A 6,580-nucleotide genomic window follows, 5' to 3' on the forward strand; every position below is an offset into this window, starting at 1 on the left:
GGACACCCCCTAGTCCGGAACTCCCTCAAGCATGCCATGCCATTTCGAAAGTAACAGAAACATCATTTTTGGCATTGCATTTTGACCCGGAAGTTTTTGTATTGCATTGCATTTTTTGTGCGACACACATACAAACCACATTTACAAAATAACTCGTAATAGCCAACACAAAAACCTCGTTCAAAAATGAAAGTAGTGTCCAAATCCATTTGAAAGCCGGTTAGATTTGATTCTAAAAATACTAGCATCACTGTGGCAAAAAAAAGGAAATATAATTGTAGTCCATAAAGGTAATTATATCAAGGAGGGTACTAGGGTGCGTTATATATATAGACTTGCATAGCAAGTACATTACGCAACATAGGGTACCACCAGTTACTGCCAAGTTCCACTTACTGGACGATCTTCCTACCCAGTCGGACCCAAAAGTTATACCACCAAAGTACCAGTTACTACCAAGTACCAATTACTACTAAGTTGCACTTACAGGACCCAAAAGCTGATACTACCAACTTGCAGTTACTGGCTACTACATACAGATAATAAAACTAGCGTCAAACTACTGCCATGGGTCAAGGAATCCTCATGCCACTACCATGTTCACCCTAAGCCCACCTCCACTCCTTTCCATGAACCTGAAGATAGCCATTTGATCTTCTTTCATTCTGGCTCCCTCAACGACTTCTCCCCAGTTCTTCGTCATGATCGCACGCCCGTCCTTCTTGCCCATCTTGAACACGATCTTTTTATTACCTTCAAAATGTTCGTTGGTGACACGCACAACCATGGGCTTCCGCAGATAATCTTAGAGGTAGCCCTTACTGTAATCCTTTGAGAAGATCTGATTGCACAAGGAAATAAATAATGTTACATAAAAAATTAAGTATCATTTGCACACAAAAAAATTAAGTATGATTTGCACAACCACGCCCGTCCTCCTCTCTGTCTCTACATGATGGCATTTTCACTAGTGAAGTATGATTTGCAAAAAGAAAAGTCCAAGTGTTTACCATCTTGCTCTTCCCTCTGATGACTGCCGAGTGAGTGACGGTGCTGACATAGTATGGTATGGGAGGTTGGCACTTCGTTACTATGGATTTGAGACAGTCCCACCGATCCTCGTTTAGCGATACATGGTTGTCGTAGAAGATGCGATCCTCGAAAGTTCCTTTTCTCACTATGTATCCCTGACCTGTATCAAAAAAAATTAAGATGACAGAGTAGTAAATAATTTCATACGTAAGATCTAGAACATCAGCAGTGGGTTAATGATCAATGCCTACTCCAATGATCAAGAAATGAAGGACATAGATAACCCAATCACATCCACCCAGCAATATCTCGTAGAAACATGGGCAAATTGAATATTTGATTTATTTAAACTAACAACTAAACACTCCTCTATGTAAGCTCTAGTTCAGTAAATGATGATTTGGAAGGTCATCTAGAACCCAAACAGAGTAATGTGTGGTAATCAAGTGTCACTCAAACATCAACTTTTGATATTTCACGGTTCATTTAATATCTGACCAGCCATATAGAACTTTACCCCGTAGTGCCAAGATAGGATCGTGGTCCACATCTCCATCTCCATCATTACTATCACCAGTGTCATAGTCGCTAGAGGTGTCGTCATCACCGCTATAGCCGTCACTCCCACGTGAAGTGCCATCTGAAGCACCATCTGAGGTGGTCTGGTGATCACTCTCTTCACTGCTGATGAGGATGGTTTCCCTTGCCATTCAAACCTGTTGCATGCATTGCAATGAACAAATGTTAGTTATTGATATATGCAATCAGTCTTCCATTAGGAATTGTTAGCACCATATAAAATGTGAATAATCTATTTGCATACTTCTCGCTAAGTACGTAGTTCATGTGTAAACATCTACAAGAAAAAGCTAATCGACAACTATTCACACGACTATTCAAGAGAAGTGGTTAGACTCATAATCATTGGGCAGACATAACCAATTAGGATATTTCAAGGTTACAATTTTGTGAGCTGGACAAGAAAACTTGGTAACCAACCAATTAGTAGCCATGTACAAATGAACCATGATTGACTGGTCTCATCGAGCAATACGTGAAACAATAACTGATCTGCCTTTGATCACTGCAAATTTCCTGATGGGCTGTTGTGTGGTACCATCAGGTAATAAATATAAAGTCTTTAAATTGTCCCAACAAAACAAATAATGCATTTGCTGCTGTACATATCATTTTTAGAGGTAGCTGTGGAGGTTAATTTTCCAATTTCCAGTGAGAATAAGGACATGATAGAATCTCTCAAGCAAGATGACATCATAGTGAAGGCTATGAGAACAAGCAAGGTATGCTGACCAATAGTCACCTTTTGTATACTTGCTATTTATTTACTCATTACTACCCATACCAACAAGTAAAATCATGATTATGAAGTATAATGGCAGAAAATCCAACAGTGAGGAATTTGTTGCAATGTGAACTACTAGCTCACAACAAACTTTCATTGACCCCAACAAGCCCATACCATATCTTGGAGATAGGCTGACATAATTCAAGTAAGCAGTAACAACAATCAGCAAAAATATGCACCAACCAAAAATATTACATGTGTGCACATATCATAAAAAACATGCACAAATCAAGAGCAGTCTATACTTGACCAATCCTTCAAAATATGCACTAATAATCATACTACCATCGAGTAATACATGAAACTATAACTGATCCTCATTCCATCATTACAAATTCCTCATGGACTGCTTCTGTGCTCGCCTTTTTAGATTTTAATAACTAAGAATCAGCAAATACATATACACAGTCTTCAAACTATCCCAACAAACCAAAACATGTATATGCTCCTATGAATATACTTTTTCTATATCTAGTAGTGGGGGGTCATTTTCCAGGGGGAAAAACTACTTGATAGCATCTATCAAGCAAGATGACCTACTAGTTGACAGTAAATCTGCGAACACCCGAAATATGCACACAAGCAAGTGTCAGATCGACATTCGAAGGGCAGGAAAGATCAATCTTACCTGCGAAGTGGGCTGGAGTGGACTTGTTTGAAGCTGACTCCGGTCACCACCAGAGCTTCGGGCGGCGTGACCAGGATTGGGGATGAAAAGTTGCGTTGGAGGATCGTGGACGGAGCAGGGGGGAGTGGAGGATCGTGGCGGGAGCAGGGGAGAGTGGGTGGCCTCGCGGATCTGGCGGATTTGACGACGACGGGGGCAGCCAAGGTGAGGGCTTGGCAAACCCTAGCCGTCGCCCTCCATGTCGCCTCTCTATCTCTGCAAAGAACGAAGTGGGGTGGGATTGGGATGGGGTGGGGTTGGGGCCATCGCCCACTTTTCTCTCTGCCTCCCACTTGTACAGGACCATAAAAGGAACAAAGTGTTGGGCCGGATCAGATGCAGATTTGGCAGCTTTACCAATTCTGGCCAAACAGAAAAGATCAGCATGACCACATGTGTTCTTTTGAAGAAACCCTAAAAATACACTGTTGTTCATATTGCATGTGGATGAGTCTTTCAGTACACCGATTGATCTTGAATAATTTTAAGCACTCCACAGTATATATATATATATGAAAATAATGGTTAACCAATAAAATGGTAAACTATTAGATGCAAGGTTACAAATATTTGAAAAAAATGAATAATTGAATTGTATGCATTTTTATGATTAAATTTAATAAATGTAACATTTCTGCAAAAACTATGATAATTAAAATATTCATTGGTATTTTCAAAAAAAAAACCCGCAAATGACTACTTATGCCAACCAGAACTTCTTCAGGGTTACGTTTATTCATCTATTGTTTGGCATGCTGGTTCTCACAACGCCTTCTTCGGACCTTCTCTTTGTCCGACAAATTCCTGAGATATTGGGCTAGCGCCTTGTGTTTCGCCCTCACACCATGCTTCATTTGGTATCCTTTGGCAACTCCTTCGGCGTGCTCAAGAATACTAACGAAAGCCGGGTCTAGATATTTGCCACAACACGCGCAACGATACGCCATACGCTTAAGCACGTTGCATTGTCCATTCTGCAATTCTTCAAGGGTTTTATGAGTGTGTACATCCATCTCTCCTTCGGAAATGTCCGCATAATCATGAGAATAAGGCTGCAAGTTAAAATTATATATGATATAAGCTGCACCATTGTTTTCAGTACCTAATATTCCCTAAGTTTCATACTGTAGTGCCTATAAATTATTATTAAAGTAAATATTTATTAACTTTGAAAAATTGTCAATAAACATGCACAACCTTTTATGATGTCTGACTTTTGGCATAAAACCAAAACGCACTAAATTGTGGAGTGGATGAACCATTAATTTCTCAAAGATTGACTGAATAAATAATGATCATTACGTACTGATGATCAACATTATATTTAGAGCTAGATTCCATTATGCCAATTCAAGAATGCATTGATGGTTTAATGATTAACCTCTAACCTTAAACTTGAAGACAGATCTACGGTTAAAAAATTAAAATTACCGTAACGGAATTCCAGTCCATGCCGTGCATGTGCTGCTGCTTGTGATCGACAACGGAGTACTGCACCTCGTTGATATGATGCTTCTCTGGGTCAGACACCGAGTAGTCCAAAGCTTTCTCGTGGGGATCCTGATCCATAAGATGGACGACGACGTCAGTGGTTAGCCCCGCAAGTCCACGATCTATCACGATGCCGTCCATGACAGGCCCCTCACGTCCATGGCCACGATCTGTCACGATGACCAATCGACCTCGACGAGTGGATTTCATATCCGGCAACAGGGAGGCGGGCGTGTGAGCGGCTGCAATGGTTTTAGAGCGTAACCTAGGGGGAGAGATGCGGGGAGTAATTGGTAGTTACCTACTATAGCGGAAATACTTATGAGAAAAATTGATTGGTCGGCGTTGGGCACCTTCAATGCAGCGGTGCTTATTTTGGAGCTTAATTAGGATCCTGGAAAAAAATCACAAGCATAGGCGCTTGGGGCAGGACCTAGGAACTCGATTTTGTACATCTACGTGATGCAATCCAAAGATCGTGTCCGGGGTGGATGGGTTGGGGATTGAAAATTGTGTACATAAACCCTAATGCTCAAGACTTGTGAAAACATCAGATGAAATTGTCATCAAGTGATCTAGTATTACTTGGATCGAGACTTTGTGATCATCATGTAGCCACGCCACGACACGATGGTTCTAGTATTACTTGGATCAACACCTTAGGCAACAAACTAGTGCATTTCATTTTTGAGTCAATATCCTCCTTCTTGAAAACCACATGTACACACTCATCATGTATACCATAACACATCAAAATCTGTTAACTAGCGCTCACAAGCTTAACTAGCTTCAAACGAACCTAGCCAATCAGGGTTTGATGCTACTAAATCTAAATGAGCCGATGATTAATGAAGTGCAAGGTCGGTGCTCCCCCAGGAGGCGGTGATGAACAAGACCAAGAAGATGGCTTTGGTGCCTCATCCACATGAGAACCATCAACCAAAGAAAAATTATTAACACATCACCACCATCACTGCTAAGTTAGGCTGAATCATAGGACGAGAACCCGCCAGATCAATAGCCAAGTTCCATGGGACCAAGACACCATAGGCTCCTGAGAGTAGCGCAATGAAAAAATCAAGATGGGATGAGACATTTGACTATTCCGCGTGACAACATCTCTGGTGTCGAGATGCTACCCTCAAGAACACACGAAACATAATGTAGAATAAACTCAATCTAAATTTGGAAATTGATATGTGATTCCTCCGACCTCTTAGGACCAATGGGGTCTAGGGAAACAACTAGATTTTCTTTGGGCAGCCGAGCTTACAGAGGAAGACCAATTATGTCGTGTTGTTAGGGCATCTCCAAGGCAAACCCTCGAAACTCCCGTATATGTCTATGTCCGGACCAGTTCTACTATTCAATTGAGTTCCTAAAGTGTCATTGGATCAGTATGCATGTCTGAAATACAGGATATTGGAAGCAAATAAGCGGCTGGTTTGGGAGCGTCTGTACATCAACTTGACCAACGGAAAGCAACCACGTGGTCTTCTCTCTTTTTTCTCTCCTCTCTTTTCTCCCTTTCTCAATCGGACAAATAGGATTATTAGGGAATAAGCATTGGATGACCCCCTTCCGCATCACTGTCCGTGGACTGGACCCCACCGATCCGCGAACAGGTAAGGTGTCCAATTTAGGAGTCAGTGTTGGAGGTGCCCTTAGTTGTTACACAGGGAAGCAAACATGCATACAACAAACACGTCTCTATCCGGCACCACCTTTATTTTGTGAAAAAACATCAAATCTATTATAAAAGTTCACCGAAAGTACAAAATTTCTAAAACATAATAAATATTACATCGAGATTCCAAGACCACCAAGCAACCACTACTTCCACCAGTGCGAGCCACCATCCGCCAGAGTGTCGCACTTGTATGGACTAAAAATCCTAACTAAACTACTAATCAGAGTGGAGGAACCAGAATTTTTCCCCTCCCCTCCGCCGACCGCTAGAGCAGCAGACAGAGGGGAGGCAAATCCACGGATTTACCGGAGAAGTCTGGAAGCGAGTGTTTGCC

The sequence above is a fragment of the Triticum dicoccoides genome, chromosome 4A (genome assembly GCF_002162155.2).
Source record: "Triticum dicoccoides isolate Atlit2015 ecotype Zavitan chromosome 4A, WEW_v2.0, whole genome shotgun sequence".
Lineage (NCBI taxonomy): Eukaryota > Viridiplantae > Streptophyta > Magnoliopsida > Poales > Poaceae > Triticum > Triticum dicoccoides.